The 18,451-nt window shown below is 46.2% G+C and overlaps 1 protein-coding gene and 1 pseudogene across 5 annotated transcripts in view; both read right to left on the bottom strand.

The window, feature by feature from the left end:
- PIP5K1B (phosphatidylinositol-4-phosphate 5-kinase type 1 beta) overlaps nucleotides 1-18,451 on the bottom strand; it is a 294,224-nt gene that overhangs the window by 196,654 nt on the left and 79,119 nt on the right. Inside the window, exon 1 of one of the 5 annotated variants that reach the window (XM_057305570.1) lies at nucleotides 12,324-12,712. The exons of 2 other annotated variants lie outside the window; for them this stretch is intronic. The gene's annotated coding sequence lies outside the window, so the exon portion shown is untranslated. Of the gene's footprint in view, nucleotides 1-11,538; nucleotides 11,907-12,323; nucleotides 12,713-18,451 lie in introns of those variants that run through there. 2 more of the 5 variants (XM_057305571.1, XM_044391215.3) reach the window with 2 other exon arrangements.
- On the bottom strand, nucleotides 10,406-10,509 carry LOC113270262 (U2 spliceosomal RNA; annotated as a pseudogene).

The raw sequence follows: 18,451 nt of genomic DNA, 5'->3' as shown, positions 1-18,451 counted from the left end.
ATGAGGCACTTTGGGGGACACATAATGAATCCAATGGTCCCTGTTGTCAAGGCGCTTGGAAGAGAAGCCAAAACACAAGCACACGGATAATGAGAAAGTCTTTAACAGGATTAAGAGTTAATTCCTTTTACTTGGCTTTGCTTCTAACAAGTATTCAATTAGCACAGTCAGAGGGCTCATCTGGAATGTTCTAAAAAATGCAGTGAAGTATTAAAAAGGGGGGGGAAAAACCAAGGCCAAGAGATCATAAATCAGCTATTAATCGCTGGATATTAAATTTCCCAAATGTTTGCTATGTGCCTGGCTGTGCTGAAGACACACTGGGCTGGGAGCGGCTTTCAATGGACCAACAACTGAACAGGAGAATCAAGGGTAAAAGGTGTCCTTCGGAAGAGAGGGAGGGGACAGAGGTCCAGGTGAGAGGTCGAGGCAGGAGTGTGGAAGGGGACTGCTGGTGACGGAGCAAGACCACACTAACTGAACAGAGGGGAATCAAGGCAGAGACAGCGATCAATCCCAGGCTGCACGGCCTTGGGAGCCGACCGCGGCTATCACAAACCAGCAAGCATCTTCTGAAGGCTTTCGAGTAGGAGACCACGAAGATTTTTTAGAAGTGTTATTATGAGGAGACAACATGAAGGGGAAGGGAGGGCCAGACTGAAGGCATGCATCTGGCCGCTGATGCAGGGGTCCTGGTAATGGGAATCTCGAAGATTCGGGTGGAGCTGGAAACTGAACAGAAGGAGCCGCGCGTGGTGCTGACGGGGAAAACGCTGCCAGAACCTGGCCACTGCCTGGGTCTGGGGGAGCACGGGGGGACGTCCAACACAACTGAGGTTTCAAGCTTCACTACCTACAAAAGGTCATGACACTTCTAAGAGCAGCTGCAGTCTGCCCCGGTGCTTTCCTTGCCACCCCATCCCGGCTGCACAAGGAACTGAGGAGGGAACCCGGCTCCAGCTAAACCACAGATGATCCACATGGAGAGCTTCCTACAACGTGGAGACCGAGTGGGTCAAGCGGTGTTGGCCTTGGCCTTGTCAGGTCAGGTCCAGCCAGTGCCAGCCAAAGTCACGGATGAATGTAACTCAGAACAGGCAATGTCACCAGCCTGCACAGACACACAGACAAGGCCCTGCGTTTCCAGGGAGACAGAGTCCAACTGCCTGATGGCTGTCTAGCCCTGGGAATCCTGCCGTATCACCAGCTAGCAACTGGGTTCTAGAAGGCCCTTGGTAATCCACCTAACACGTCCACCATTCGCCTGGATTTCTTTGCAGGGGTTCTAATCTGAAGAAGACCAAAAAACTACTGTCGGTAGTCTGCCACAGGCTTCGCTGAGATCATCAGCCCATCCTCCACCTGTTGCCCTCTCCTCTGAGCCACATGCTGTTGGGCCAGATGGTGACAGTGTGGTGGTCACGGGAACAGGCTCTGAGTCACACTGTCCAGCTCCGACAGTTGTGCCGTCTCCCGGAGTCACTTCAGCTGTGTGCCTTAGTTCCCCCATCTGAGCAATGGGGAAAACAAGAGGGCCTTTCTCCCCGGGCCGGGGTGAGGAGTGACCAAGCTGTAGAGCCCTTTCAGGGACCCTGGCCCAGAGTACACACTCCAAAATGTAGTGTCTCCATCATCGCCATCAGCTACCTCACCAGGACAGGCGCGGCGAGACAGAGGAGATCCTGTCCCAGCTCTGCTTCCAGACTTCCTGTGGCCACGGAGGTGACCCAGGCCACTCAGGGCCCAGCTCAGGCCGCTGTTCTGCCTGCCTGCCCTCCCTCCCTCAGGGCAGAGAGCGCCTCTCCACACACACACAGACACACACACCCCCCCACATGGCTCCCTACACCTCACGTGGCCCTCTCAAGTCTCAAGAGCGTGCACCCCCACCTGAACCCACAGTGTTTGTTCACCCTGAAAGGGCCTCTCCGTGAACCCGGGTATCAGTCAAGGGTCTCCCGTCTCTGAGGACTTCCTGATTGCTTCCATTCTAGAAGAATACAGTGTCTCCTTGGCTGTGCCCTCTTCCCCCTCCGCCCACCACTTACATTCTGGTGCTTTCGTGGCCCCACACTGCATCTGCCCCCGGTCCCATGATAACTACGCTTACAGCTAATCCGTCTGGAGCATGTTCTGTGCCAGGCACGGTTGTAAGTACTGCAGGAATTAACTCACACAATTCTCCCAACACCTCCCGGAAGCAGGTTCTGGGATCATCCCCATTTCTCACAGCCAGAAAGCCGAGGCTCAGAGAGGTGACAACACCTGCCCCAGCTCACACAGCAAGTGAACGGCAGAACCAGGAGGGGAGTGCGCAGGGCTCGTAACCACACTGCGAACACCACCTATTCTCAGGCTCCATGTCTCTCCTCCATCCCCTCCCTGCCATCTTGGCAGCTCACCTCCTGCTTACCAGACGGATGAATGGTCCCTTCACTGGCTGCCTTCCCCACCCATGAACTCCGGAGCCCTGGTTCCCAGCCTTCCGTCCCCTGCACAGCTAAGGTGTGCTCTGTGTTCCTTCCCGCACGCCCCCGCCTGGAGCACCCCCTCTCCGTCATCCCCAGTCAGCCTTCTACCTGGATCTTCACCCTCTTTCTCTCATCTGGCTCTTTACCTTGGGAACAGGAGCCTGTCCGTTCTCTCTCGAGACCCTCCCTGTCCTGCCCCTGCTGCTCCCTCTGGCTGCAGCCTGGTCTCACTCCCCTTACCCTCAAGGTCAAATCCTCCAGACACCTGCAGGATCCCTGCTTTCACTTCTAGAGGCAGACCGATCCACTGCTCCCCCCACCACCCACACCACACTGTGGTTTCACCTCCGTGGTTTCTTTCACGATCTTCATAGATTTCTCCGAAACGCTGGCCTCGGAGGGTTCTGTATACAGTATACTCTGAAATGTCTGAGCAAGTGACAATGACCTGTCCTCCTTAATGAGGGCCCCTCCTCCGTTGGCTCCCTGGCATGGCCAACACGGACATCTGCTTTCCCTAAATCCCTTTCCTGATGTTGTCTACTCACACAACCTGGATTCTGTTGGGGAAGGCAATGTGCCCAGTTCGAGAAACAAGAGAAACTTGTATTCCCAGATGTTCTGGAAAAGAGAGGTCGCTGGATGGTGATGTCCTGGGACGTCTGTTAAAGAGGCAAGCACGTGGGCCGCATGGGCCTTTCTGTCCCCCGTCGCTCGCTCTTTGCCCTTTTGTCCACGATAGTAGACCTGAGAGAGAGCGTGAGCACAGATTCCCTTTTCCAGGTTTCCGCTACCTGTCCAAATGCATCTCTGTCTCCTTGGCAGGCGCCCTCTTAATGACTCACGTTCTGTGTGGCGTTCTCTATTTTTTCTTCTCACTCCTTCTGAACAATTTCTTCCAGTCCCAATGGCTTCAAATGCAACCTATCTGTGATGACTTCCAAATGATGCTGGGTCCCCGATCTTCTTGAGCTCTAGATCTGTCTTTATTTTCAGTGGCTTTCAGGGTCCCTACAGCGTCTTACGGGTTCCGTAATCCTACAAGTTCTAACTTCCACAGCTCATATTCCACCCCACTTACAGAACGCTACTGTATTCCACCTGGCGGTCCAAGCCCCAAATCCAGGGGCCAACCCCACTCCTTCTTAACATCCCCCATCCCTGTCCATCAATCAAGTTCTCCCTAGTCTCCTCAATGGTTGTCTTTGGCTCTAATTCTTTTTTGGCATTTTCCCTGCTACCGTCTTAACTGAGACATGGTTTCTTGCACATATCACTGCCTCGGCCTCATGAGTCGGCCTCCCTGGGGCACACTATGCCGCACACTCCCTCTCTAACATGCTGCAGTGGCTTTCCCGCTGCTTTAGGGCAGAACTCAAAGTCTTCAGCACAGCACAGGACCTCTCCTGACGGGGTCTCTAACACCTCTCTCCCTGCTGCCACCCCCACCACGGCTGCAGCCACATGGGATGACTTCCGGTGGCCGGCCACCTGCCTGACACGCTCCCTGTCCCTCTCCCCGGCCAGGTGCTCCTCGTCCTCAAGCTGCAGCTCGGATACCACTTCCTTCCACGAGTCCAGCCCCAGCCCTCCCACGTCGGGGTTCACTGCTTCTCCTCTGAGCTCCTGGCTGCCCTGGGCCCGCCCCTATGGGACACTTACTGACCACACTGCCATCAGCAGCTTCATTTTCTTTTCTATTCGTGACACCATCAGTGCACTTCCACGTACTGACGTGTAAATCACAAAACCCAGCACAGTGCGCGTGGACAGACTTCGAAGCAGAGAGCTGGATGGATGTGTCTAGGAGTCTGTCCGCTACGCTTCTTAGATAAGCAGCTGGAGGGCAGACAGGATGTTTTATTAGCGCTCCTTACACATTAAGTCAATGCTTCATAAATGTTTTCTTCCTCTCCCTTTGGGCACTGGGTGATAAATCAATGTTGAGTTTTTTTAGAGTGATAAAATGAGATGAGAAACAAGGATAGTGGTCGATTTTGTATCCCAAATACCTCCAGGAGGTATCTTTCCTTCTTTCTTCTTTCCTTCCTCCCTTCTCTTGCTGTTTGAGGTCCACTTCACACAAAACCACGAAGAAAGTAAAAGTGGCCAGCACTCTCCCCACCCAGAGAGGCCCACAGTGGCATCTTTCGGAGCGTCTTCTTCTAAGCTGTTTTTTTGTGATGCCCACATGCTCACTTTGCTCTCCACCTCCTTGCTGCTTCTAGAACAGCACGAGGGGCTGAAGCGGGCTGTAATACCCATTTCATTGTGATGGGGCAAACATTCGTTCCATCAGAATTCAGTACAGCATTAGTCACAAGACTGAATATGAAGATCTCCCCCTGCCCCACCCCCGCCCCAGTGTCACACTGCTCTGAACAGGAGAGACTTCAAGCCGAGATGGGGCTTCTCTCCAAGCACGGTGCCCTTCATCGGCAAACCTCACCTAGGTATGTCTACAGGACTGCGGTGTGCAAAGCACACCTGTAAGGAAGACATAATTCAAGATTTTTGCTTATGTGTCCAAAGACTTCTCTGGCAAAGACTTCCCGTCAGGTGGTGCATTCAGTTCACAGGAGTGACTCTTAATCTTACTATTCAACGATTTCAATTCTTATCATTTTGAAAGTAGGGGGGGAAATTCCAAATCTTCAGTTTTAGGATATTTCAAATCTCACACACTTGGCAGGGTGCCTCAAAGATCACCGCTGTGCTGATGTCTCAAAAGGAAACACACCCTCTTTTTTCAGTACGAAGGAACAGGCTAAACCCGAAGTTAAGTCCAACTAAGAGAAATCCAGGAAGGATGGAGCAATGTTGTGATGAGTAGCAATCCCAGAGGAAAAATATGTGCCCTTTCCCCAGTGTTCATATGGCTAAGTATCCCTGGAATCCCAGGCTCCCTCCTGCCCAGGCCTGCTGTTTCCCTTTGGAGAGCTCTACTTGGGGGAGGGGGTTCATCAAAACACACAGACAGAGCTATGTCTTGGCTCAGGGAAAGCACCCTGCCCCCGCCACTGCCCTCCCCTCCCACCCCCAAACACAATTTCAATTCACCTTATTGGAAGGCAGGCAGAGGGATCGGGAAAAGGATGGCTGAGCCTACGTAAGGACCATCTATCTATGTGGGAGCAGCGTGGTGAACGACGCAGGCCTGCGAGCACTGGCAATGGGCACGGGCACCTGTGACTTGATCAACAGCTTCCTGTTTGGGGCTTGGTGGGGGGAGGGGAAAGGAGACACAGGGATAGAGACAATCACTTAACCCATCCTGGCGTCCTGGCGCTTGGAATGCTTACAGCTTCAGCATCGCAAGAACTTAACAGTAATGAAGAGCTTGGGCCCCAGGCAGCCACATTTCCTATCCTGCCGTGACCCCGGGAAGCTTAGGACACCTTTGTTGGACTGACAAAAAAAAGCACCCCTTCTGATTTAGCAAAAGCCCACCTCTCTGTCGAAAATGCGAAGAACATCTTCTTTGGGCAGACTCAGCCCTGCAAAGAAAAAGGACCCTTTTCACCAGCAGGTCCTGGGCTTGGCAGCCAGTAGGGGCTTTGTTTGTTCTTCACCGGGCACCTAACCACACATAGTGGGTGTAGAACCCCACTCTTGATATGGCTGCACCCACAGACAGCTGAGTGGGTTGGGTCTTGAAGGCCAGTACCACCAGTAAGAAGGCGCAGTGGGGCCCAATGGGCTCCAGGAGGTTCGGGTTGCCCTGATTGCTCACGAGGCCAGAGAAGCCACGGAAGACTGGATCATTCCTTCAGAAACACACAGATGTGCATGTGCAGGACCTGCGCCAGGGGCTGGGAGAGAGGCAAGGCTCAATGTCAAACACTGGCAGTCTAAGGAGAGGCCCACCTGACACGCAGAGGGTCCAGCCCCGCATCCGGTATGCCGGGAGGGTCCTCCTCACTCACCAGCCTAAACCGGGCACCCGCCCATGGGTACCTCCACTCCAACCAGCATCACCGTTTTCAATTTCTCCAAAGAACCTGACGTGGAAAAGCGGGGCTTTGGATTTAGAATTCTCAGGCTCCTGGGCGTTCTGGGCCAGAAAGGGCTCACCCCTGACCCCTGGCCTGCCACCTTCTCTTCTCCACAGCAGTCCCATCCCACATCTCTCAGGGTCTGAGTGCTCATGGGGAGACACCCCTGCGGACGTTGCTCGCCATCCTTCAGACCCAAGGGTGTAGTCACTGGGGCATGGCTCCCCCATAGGAGCAGGGACTTGGGAAAGAGCCCTCACGGCAGGCTCGGCATCATGAGTGCAGAGAATTCTGGAATGTGGGGTCCTGGTTCCATGGAGCATGGCAGAGAAAGGAGCACATGAACTTCAGCTGGGCACACCCCCTGGGCTCCTCTCACTTGCTGCCCCATGGAAAAGGAGTGCAGCCGGAGAAGGGCCTGAGAGAAGCCCTTCCAAGTACAAGACCTAGGTTAGGCGTCCTAGGGAAGGCTGCCCTTGCCTGGGTTCGAGAGCAGTACTACCAAAGAGACCAAGGTCCAACTGGCAGTCACAAAACAGTGTAATCTGTGCTCACACAGGGTGGATACGCGTTGCTCAGACGAGCACATGGAAGGGGCATGGAGCCCGGACTCTGGGAAGGCTCCTCTGAGGAGGGGGTACCTACAAGGCAGGGTTGTTCTGTAAATGATGACACAGACGGCAAGGTAGGAAACAGCTGGAATGTGTTCCAGGGCACAGGGGCAGCATCTGCAAAGGCATGGAGATGGGACAAGATGGTGCCTCCCAGAAATTACCAGTTATGCATCATGGTGCATACATAGGGATACCGGCATGAATCTGGAAGGTTCTGCAGGGAAGTTCTTGTGTGCCAGGCTAAGGCATTTGGAATAATAGAAGAGTCACCAAGGAAGACTTCATTCATTTTCACAACTGGCACGTGCACTAACCGGAGTCATCAATGAACAGAGGATGTGTGCTACAGATAGAGTTTCAGTATTATCAATTATTCTCCAAATGCTTCTTTAAAATACACTAAAGCCAACCTACTGATGGGCAGTATGGTCATCTCAAATGTAACTTTAGCTAGGGCCAGGCCTTTCCATACCTTTAGACGTACATATCCAACTGACAGCCCCCTTTGGGTTTCTCAAAAGCATGTTAGAGATATAACTCGCCCTAAACAGAACTCAAACACTCTACTCCTGCCCCTTCTGACCTCCCTATCTCGTTCAACAGCCCCTTTTTACTCGTCAGTAAACCAGGAGTCATCTCGGATTTCTCTCTTGCTCCCCTCCCCTGCCTGCCTCCAAGTCCTGCTGATTTCTCAGAACCACCTCCCCTCTTCACCCTCACTGCTATCCTTCAGCCCTGATAACTGCACCTTTCGCCCAGACTCATACAACAGCCTCCTCCTGGTCTCCCTGCCTCCCATCTCCGCAAGGCAAGAGTGATCATACAAGAAAATCCATTCAGACCAGTCCCTTTTATAAAATCCTTCAATGCTTTTCTCATTGCATTTGGAATAAAATTCGAACTCCTCACCTTGGCATGTAAGACCTTGTTAAGAGCTGCTGCAACCTCATCTCACACTGTCCTTCCCCTTCCCATATCCCAAGCAGGTGCTTCTCTCCATTCAAATTCTCAGGCCCTGTTGTATTTCCTTCCCAACCTTTATTGTACTTGGCAACGATTTCATTATTTGTATGTGTCTCTCTCATTCTGGGGGGTGGGGGGTCTATTTCCCCTCACGATAATATAAACTCCGTGAAACCATGAGATTAATGTGTCTATTAGAACCTAGAGATAAAACTGTTAATGAAAGCTCAAGGTCTGGCCCATAGTACATGTGCAAGAAATGTTTACCCAGTGAACAATGTTACAACCATATTAGAAATTCACCACACTTATCACTCTCTAGACTTTTGTTAATTAGGCTTCTTGAACTTAAAAAAAAATCCTTGCTTATAAAACAAACTCAAAATTAATAAAGGAATCATTATATTTGGAGGAAGTTTAATTCAAATCTGGACTCCAAAAGATTATTTTAAGTATTCCCATTGGCTAGTATGTGGAACTCCATGGAGAATTTGAAAAAAAATTTATCATGGATGCAAATTCATTTATTAAAAAAATTATGGCAGTGACATAGCACTACTACATGCCTGCTTTAATGTGGAAAATATTTAAATAAGATCATAATGGTTCTCTTACAACATATCTATTTAGTCTAAACCTCTGGTTCATTTCCACTATAAATCTACTTTGTTTCAAATCTCAGAATGTACACCCCAAAGGCTTTTCCAATGCTGGGACCAACAGATGTGCACAGTGATCTTAATCGTATTTTGGAGTATTACTAAGAGCACAAAAAACTTACCAAATAATTTACATATTCCTTGTCTAGTCCATCTCGCTATCTCTTTGTGAATCTGCAGTCATAATTCTAAGCTATTAAATCCAAGGCTGGAAAAAAAGTATGTCACAGAGATGGGCGGTAGTTACAAGAACACGTTATTAAGCCATGTCTACTTCATCTACTTTTTTGGGATCAAATGATTTAATAATTTTGTAAAAAGGAATAAACAAACAACCAGGGTTTTTTAAAAAACCAGATACAGAGAAATAAGAAAACATTCAATTACTAAAGGAAATTTAAAGACTTAACTCAAGAATTAATTGTTTCAAATGAGGACTGCAATTCTTGTTTGCTGGAAATTCCTAGAATATGCACGGTCTTTTGCAGTTGCATGACACTTTCATGTTTCCCTTGTCTCCTGTTACGCCGGTTCACTTATCAACCTGCTGAAGAGTTGCTTCCTTTAGAAGCCCCTCTGTTATTCCCTTCTGGATTCCTGTACCATCTTGGAAATATGTCTATTGTAAGTTGTAACAAAGCACTACAAAGCACTGTTGGGTTTTTATTTGTTCCTGTGTGGACCCCACAAGAGCAGCTTAAGGACTCCTCTCTCTTTGTAACATCAGCCCCCAGCACAGTACCAGCTACACTGTAAGTATTCACCCAGCATTTATTGCAAAATGAACCCTTAAGTCATCTCTATGATTCCTTTCCTAAGACATCTAAGTTTGGTGACTCTGTTTTATAACCCTAACACTGACAAACATGACATCATAAAGGATTTTTGTCATCTCCAGGTGCACGAAACAGAAATCTGCTAGTTTTAATGTCGTGATTTTGGAGACGTTTCAAGGGGTAGCTGGAGGTAATACCTGCTATCCTGAATAATTTAGAAAATTGGGTTCTCAAGTTTCTAGAGTTATGAAAGATGGAAACAGTGGTGACCTTAAGTCTGTACGGCAGATATCTACTTAACTCTGGCCTCCTTCTTTATTGCCCACCCTTTGTCCTTCTCACTTCAGCCTTTCTTCCACTGAAATGAGAGTAACGACCCACCTACTTCTGGCCTTACTAACCCTCAATTCCAGATAATTCTAGTTTAGGAGATAAAAACCTCAGAGCAGCATTTTCCTGATGACATTGTCATAACTCTCTAGTTTGGATCGAATGAGTAAAAGGCTGTTGCAGATTCATACAAAAAAATCTGAAATACACATTATTTTCAGAGAACTACAACTTATTCTTTTTTCCAGTCACACACAGGAGCTCCAAACACGACCACTAAATAAATCACTCGAAACCGACTTGGAAAAGAATGTTTTAAACTCAGCGGACAAAATTTCACAGAAATGAACATGTCAGCTATTTTATATTGGCAAATCCAAGAAAACTCTGGGGTCTTTAAATTTCAAAAGTTGTTCAGATGTACATCAGAACACTGTAATTGAGAAAAAACTGGAAACATTCTAAAGAGCCAAAAATAATCATAGCATGGTACAGCCACAGAGGGTAAAATGATGCAGAAGTAGATTTAAAACATTCACTGTCTATTACACGAAAAAACAGCAGTTCATGGAGCTGACTACAAAGTGCGATGCCATTTTAGGGTGAAAATTACATATGCATATTCAATCGTAGAAAAAGCCCGGAACAATATACATGTCAGTATACTACACTTGATCTTAGCCAAAAGGCCGAGAAGCGATATATACATGTCAGTATAAACCGTGGCACCTCAGTGTACTTTTTTTGCTCATTGGAGTTTTCTGAAGTTTCTAAAATGAACCTATCTTGCTTTATCACTAGAAAGTGTGTGTGTGTGTGTGTGTGTGTGTGTGTGTGTGTGTGTGTGTGTATTTTAGTCTATTTGGCTATTTCCTTTCATCTTTTTTCACATGATTAAAATACATGGCTTATGAAAGTTTACGTAAAAGTACAAGTCATCTAAGCTCGTCTGCTAATTATACAGATTTTGATAGACTGTGTGAAAGTTAGAGCAGATTTCTGTATTCTGGGCTGTGAAACGTCAAGAAGATGAAGAAACTCAGCAATTTTCATGAGTGTTAGGAAAACTAGAAGGAAAGCTTATTGACTTCACATACCGTAAGATTTGTAACATCACTTCCTTAGACTGTGTACTGTAAGGTTTTGAGTCTAGAAGGTTTCCTAAAGCCTAAAGCACTCACTGATGGGCAGCAATTAAATACATTATGAGATGCGCATCAATTTCCATGAGCACCCAACCCCCGTTTCCCTACACCAACTATCATCAGTAATGAACGCTGAATTTTCCGTAGCTAAGAACTAGTATTAGGAAGGCTACATAAGCCAGTGCTCCTTTCTTCCAGGAAATGTGCCATAAAGATAGGTGATTATTTCACAGATGATCTAGCTTCTTCACATTTCCATGGATTCAAGTTACCAGTGCCCTGGCAAATAATTTTACATGCCTTGTGCCCTCTAATCCTTACTACTTTTGAGGTAGGAGCTATTCCCATTTAACAGGCGAAAAGACCAGGACACGCAAAGATTAAGTAATTGGCCTAAAATCACAAAGCTGGAAGTGGAAAGGCTACGTCTGGAATGCAGTTCTACCAGTCTGCGGAGGCTGTGCTTTTTAACCATTAGGGTTACAACCCTCCCCCCCCTCCCCTCCCCCCCACACACGCCACCAACAACAAAGTAAGGGCTATAGGCGGTAGGCAGGACAGTGATTCAGAGGAAACCCACACTACCTAGAGCCAGGAGAAGCAGAGGAGTCTCCATGGAATGAGCAGGACTTGATCCGAGTCTTGAAAGACAAAAATGCAGTGTCAGGAGAGAGCGGATCCTACAGCAGGCAACATTCTCTCCTGGGTACAAATCGGGCTTGAACGTCCCTGAGTCCTCTTCTATAAAGGATTGGGACAGGTTGCCCAACCCACAGGAACGAACTTGACAATCTTTTATAATTAGAATGAAATCTGAGCAATTCAATGTGAAGAAGGCATTCTTTCTTCCTTATCATTACTGGGGTTCTCCCCTCCCACCATCCGGCAATACTTTCAAAAAGGAATACGAAAAAATGATTGGTTCCTAAATAAAATCTAAGAGGACAATGAACTACTTAAAAAAAAAATTCACAGCACTCTCTGAAGAGGAAAATGTCTCTGGGTTAAGAAACTGGGCCAAACGTACAGAAGTAATTGTGTCACGGGTGTGGAACTAAATTTCAATTTATAAGTGGAAAAAAGCCATCAAAAATAGATGACAAGGGAGTAAAATGAATCAGAAGAATTCATGAAGGAAGTGAATCAGTAAGCCTTTAGATTTTACAGTTTACTCATGTTGGGAGTAAAAATATTTACTTACAGACTTTTCCCCTTCACAATAATGCAAAAGAAAAAAAAAAAGAAAGAAAGAAAATTTTTTTGGCCTTGTTTTTTCCCCAGACCATAATCATTTACATGGAAAAAGACATTTCTTGGGAAATGCTTAAGAACAATTTACCAGTAAGAAAGGGAGGCAGGATGACCCCTACCTTGGTTTGTCTTTATCCTCAAGGATCTGAAGGAACCCACTCTCTTCAGCCATGTGGCTGACTCCAATTCCACTCCTGCTACTCTGATTGGGTTTCCAGCCCACAACTCCAAAGCAAGGACTCTCACCAACGTGGCCTGTCACGTACGTGTTACTACATCGGCGCTCAGTGATCAATCCTCATCTTGTCAGATCAGTCACAACGGACACACCTCCTCACTCCATCTCCTTTCACACAGTGTCTGGGACACCACACTCTCTTGGTTTTCCTACCTCCCCGGTTGCTCCTTCTCGGTGTCCTCTTCCTGACCTCTTAATGCGACACAGTGCCCAAGGTTCGGTTCTTATTCTCTCCTGTTCTTGGCACACATTCACGTGACCCTCAGTGATCTCGAGTGTTCTCTTGACTTTACATACCGTCCACAGTCATTGGTAGATGACTCCCAAGAGCGTATTTCCAGCCCAGCCCCCTTTCCCGAACTCCAGACTCCCATATCTAACTGCTCACCTGACATCTCCACTTGAATGTCTAATAAGGATCAATTATTTCATGTCCAAAAGAGAGCTACTGATGCCCCCCACCTCCACAACCCCGGCCAAAAAAAAGGAATCCCACCTCACCCTTAGATTTCCACATCTCAGGTGATGGTGGCTCCGATGTGCCCATTGCTCGGGCCCCAAAAGGAATTATCCTTTTCTCTCTCTCATGGCCATCTTAAATCTGTTGCCTCTACCTTCAAAATATAGAATTTAACCACTTCTCCCCATCTCCACTGCTACCACCTGCAACCAAGCCACCACGGTTACATGAAAAACAGCCGCTTATGGAGCAGACTACAAAGTATGATGCCATTTTAGGGCCCGACGCGGGACCCAATCCCAGGACCCTGGGATCATGACCTGGGCCAAAGGCAGATGCTCACCCACTGAGCCACCCAGGTGCCCCAAGAGTGTTCCTTTTAAAACTTATGATGATTGTGCCACTTCTATCCTCAAAGTCCTACAATGGCTCTCCATCTCTCACAATCAAAGCCAACGTCCTCCCAGGGCACACGAGACCCTACGCCATCTACACGTGCAACAATCTCTCCTCCTCCTGCCCACCTCTCTCAGCCCCTCCGACTATCTTTCCCTTCAATAACTCTGCTCCAGCCACCATGACCTCCTTACTGCTCCTCACTCTACATGTTATATAATTATTTACTATGTTTATGATCACCCTTCCTGTAGCCTGTTAGAATGTAAGCAGAACGAGGGCTCGACAAACGCATGAGGCCTTGTTCTGTCCACTGATGTACCCCTAAGAGGCTAGCCAGTAGAAAGCACTAACAGATGCTTAAGTCAAAATTGCTCAAAAAGTGAATGTCTAGTCTCTTAGCAAACTATAAAGACCTTGGCCATGTGACTGGATTCCTCTCTCTTAAAAATAGCCTGTGCCAATTGTTCATTTATCCACCCATTAATCATCCATTCAAGGTAACTCCAGCAATTATAATGTGCTCTGCACAGGTATTAGGGACAGAAGTAAAAGGCCCAGGCTTTGCTTACGCACACGGCAAAGAGACAAGAAACCACGCAAATGCAAGGCGGCCTGTTAACGGACTTGACAGAAGGAAGCCATCTAACTGACCAGGGCTGGAGAGGCAGAGGCCATCAGGAAAGGCTTTCCAGAACACGTACCTCTTGGAATGTTTTGAAGGAGCTAACGATAGAAGGTTGGTAGAGACTGGAGGAGGAGGGAGGGAGAGTCATTCTCAGCAGAGGACACAGCTTACCAGAACATGGACAGCATATGGGAGCATGAAGCCCTGGGGAAACTCAGGCAGCGGAGCTAGAGCCCTGGGATCCAGGGCACATGTGGGGGTGGGGAGGTCTTTCACTCATGCTGCATAATTTGATTTAATCGTGGAGTTGAAGGATAGCTATTCATGTTGCATTTCAGGTTTTTATTTTAGAAATATCTGGTAGGAAGTAGTGTGGCAAGATGGGGCCCTGAGAAAGACTCTACAGATAGGTACAGAATTTTAATTCAGAGTTAGAAACCTAAATTGGTAAGGTAAAGAGCTCCGTGAATTGTAATTCTTGACCCAAAGTAACCTGACAAGGATCATCATCATTATTATTACCACTTACTATCTTTTCAGAAGACTCAAAAGAAGAGAACATTAGAAGAGAGATGCTCGAAGAAATTCACAAACACATCCTGATTTAACTCTAAATCCCCAAAGAAGTGGAACAGTAAACACAGGTCCACGAAGAAAACCAACGTCAATGTCACTCCTGAGTCAACAAGGAGCTCACGAGAGTCCAAGAGAGGGCTCCCATGCCAAAAGAAATACGCAGTCCACCCATCCCCTGCCCACTGCCCTTCCTTCCTGAGTATCTTGGAGTTTCCTTTCAGAAGATCCCAACACTCAATAGCTACTAAGCACTCAAGAGCTCCGGTGATCCTCCAGCTATCTCAACAGTAAAATTGTTCTTTCTCCTTCAAGCAAGGGGGAGGGACTGCCTGAATCACAGGAATGGTGACCTCAACCAACCACTCTACTTTTTGAGGGCACAAAAGATCTTTCTCAATTGTCTTCTTTCACAACATGCCTCGCTAGCCAAGCCCTAGATGTTAGTTTGGCTTGGAAGACCATTGTAGGCGATTGGAAGGAAACCAGAGCTACCCCTGGCGTCGATACAGAACCGAGCTTTCACAGGACAATAAAAGCAATAGGTTCTCTGTTTTCCGGTTTCAGTCCTACTGCCCTAGAGTTCGTCAGGGAGTGATCTTCACATCTCCCCAAGTACTTATTCCAGAAGTTCAGAAAAGAGAAACAGATTGCAGGCACAACGAGATCCTAGAACTATACCCATTTCTCTTTTAGGGCAGCATTTGGAATTAGGAAGGGGAGAACGAGAGGAAATCTAAAATGGACAGAAGCTAAATATGGCTCCAAGCACACAGACCAAGGCCCATAGAGTAGGTCAGGCGTGCATGTGTGTGCGTGCAGGAACACGTGCACGTGTGTGTTGTACATGCATAAAACCTGAGTACTTGATGTTATCTGCTTAAACTCTCTCTGTTATAAAGTTATCTCCACACGCTACAGAACTACAAGTCCCTCTGGAAGTGATTTTTTCAATATCTGTTGAACTTCTAAAATGATAACTAACCCTCTGGAACAAATTGTGCCTTTTGATGGTTTGTTTCAAAATGTCTAATGTAGGAACATGACCCCAAGAAACCTGAAGTCTAAGCACAAATTTGAAAATGTACTCAGAGGGAAGTTTTCCTTTTTTGAGTCCTTTCATTCAACAGTGAAGTGATTTTCTATGAGGTAAAGTTAAAAAAAAAATAAGAAAGTTTCTCAGAGATTGCTCAATTGTTCTGAATTTAAATCTCTGCCCTCTGGGGAGAGTTCTTGTAGAAAAAGAAGGCAAGGTTGTTATTAGGCAATAAAAGGTTTTGGATCCTTCTTTAAATCCTGCTCTTACTTTGCCTCTAAAAAAAGACACGTTTTCCCCCCATCCGGTAGTCATTTTGTTGACGGTTTCCTTTGGGATGCAAAAGCTTTTTATTTTGGTATAGTCCTGATAGTTTATTTTTGCTTTTATATCCCTTGCCTGAGGAGACAGAGAAAAATGTTTCTGCCATGTCAAAGAGATTACGGACTATGGTGTCTTTTTTGTCTGCAAAGGACATATCTGATAAGGGGTTAATATCCAAAATATATAAAACAACACCATATAAACAACTCAACACCCAAAATAACATATAATCTGATTTAAAAATGGGCAGAGGCCCTGAACAGACATTGCTCCAAAGCAGACATTCAAATGGCCAACAGACAAATGGAAAGATGTTCAACATCACTCATCATCAGGGAACTGGAAATCAGAACCATGATGAGGTTATTGCTTTACACCTGTCAGAATGGCTAGAATCAAAAAGACAAGAAATAGTGTTGGCGAGTACGTGGAGAAAGAGGAACCCTCATGCACTGTTGGTGGGAATGCAAATTGGTGCAGCCACTGTGGGAAACAGTATGGAGGTTCCTCAAAAACTTAAAATTAGAATTATAATCCAGTAATTCCACCACTGGCTCTTTACCCAAAGAAAACAAAAACACTAATTCGAAAGGATATATGTACCCCTACGTTTATTGCAGCATTGTTTACAAAAACCAAGATATGGAAACAACCCACGTGTTCATCAACAGAAGAATGGATAAGAAAGACGTGGTATGTACAGTGGAATAGTACTCAGCCATAAAAAAGAATGAGATCTTGCATCTGCAAGGACATGGATGAATCTAGAGGGTATAACACCAAGTGAAACAAGTCAGAGAAAAATACCACATGATTTCACTCATATGTGGAATTTCAGAAACAAACCACACAAAGAAACAAATAAAAAAACAGGCTCTTAAATACGGGGTGGGGGGGAATGGGTGAACTGGGTGATGGGGATTAAAGAGTACACTTATCTTCATGAGCACTGAGTAATGTATAGAATTGTTGAATCATATTGTACACCTGAAACTACTCTAACACTGTATGTTAATTACACTTCAATTAAAAAAGGGACAAGAAAAAATATGATACATTTTAAACTTACAGGGCTTTTTTTGCAGGGGGTGGTGAGAGGTGGGAGGGTCAAAATGGTCTTGCTTTTGTTTCCTTAGGAACAGACGATCTAAGGACAACCAAGGATACTGTACAACTCAAATATAACAAGGCATAGATATGTGTTTTTTTTTTAAAAGGAGTCTAAAATTTATTAGTGTTTTGAAATTTCTTATTTCAAATAGCAAATCAGTTTGAAAATAATGTAAACCATAATTTCCTTCTACACGAATTTTACCTATTACTAAAGAAAATTTTCCTTAGAGCTTCCTCTGATAACAATTTCTAAAACCATCCTAAATAAACCTATCATTTGATTCAACATATAAGTGGCAGCAAGAGCAAGCTGGAAAACAGACTTTATCTCAAATAAGGAAAAAGTCTGTCCATAAGAAAAAGACAAAAAAGAAGACCTAAAATCAAAAGGAAAAAAAAAAAGTAATAGAGACTTGAGAAAATGTACTTGGTTTTCTCCTGTTAAATGGAAATAATCACATCACCTACCCCGCAGGACTGTCATGAGAATTACATGAACTCATTCATACAAAGCGCTGGAAATGGTGTCTAGGTGCTCAATTTAGTGCTCAATAAAAATGAGTGCTAATTATTATTAATTATTGTTACTGGTGAAGGCTCATGTTATCAGGCCATCTTCTGCTTTCCCACTGGGGAAGGCAAGCAGTCTTGAAGGGATAACAATCTTGTGAAAATCTTGGCTGTAAAGGATGACTGCCCGATTTCAAGGGGGAACACGCTGAAAAAACTCCAGATTTCTCAAATCCAGAAGCAAGAGAAGGTAATTACAGAGGATCAGTGTTTCTGATCTGTGAAGGAAGAGTTATCACCGAAAGGAGAGAGATAAGGCTTGTTCTGCATTTTCCGGAGGGACAGCCTTGAATTAAATCGTAAAAGTTACAAAGGAACATGGCGGCTGCAAGACTCTCCAACACGGGAAACGCTGGCCTGATAAAAGGACAGGCTGCCCTGAAGGGTGGACAGCGTACTGCCACTGAGCGTGAACGCACGAGTTTTCACCAGCCAAGGGTGATCAGGAAAAGCTTCCTTAGCCAGTCCCTGCGAGATGACAATTATGACAACAGCCATGGTGATGAGGACGGCTGACACTTCTCTGGAAACTGCCCAGCGCTGCTGGGCTTTACATATATTGACCCGTGTGTGATCTTCTCCACCACCCGGCTTCGCAGCCTGTGTTCCCAGCCACCACGATCCGCTGCCTACCCCCCATGTTAGAAACCTGGACAGGGTACTTATTTACCCTCTCTGTGCCTCTACTTCCTCATGTGTAAAATGAGAAAAATGGCATTTATCTCCGATGACAGTGATTAAAACGAAATAAATTTGTTTAGTACATAGAACAGTGCCTGACACATAGCAAGTACCTTATATGCAATTTCTTTTTACAGAAAAGTCATTTCAACTTTCACGAAAATTTTTTACTTGGACGGCAAGTTAAGGAAGGCACAAAGAACTGTCTTGGCTACAGCGAGCAATATG

This window comes from Ursus arctos, unplaced genomic scaffold (assembly GCF_023065955.2).
Source record: "Ursus arctos isolate Adak ecotype North America unplaced genomic scaffold, UrsArc2.0 scaffold_33, whole genome shotgun sequence".
NCBI classification, from domain to species: Eukaryota; Metazoa; Chordata; class Mammalia; order Carnivora; family Ursidae; genus Ursus; species Ursus arctos.
The sequence above is the reverse complement of the archived record's forward strand: the minus strand, read 5'-3'. Positions and strand labels throughout refer to the sequence as shown.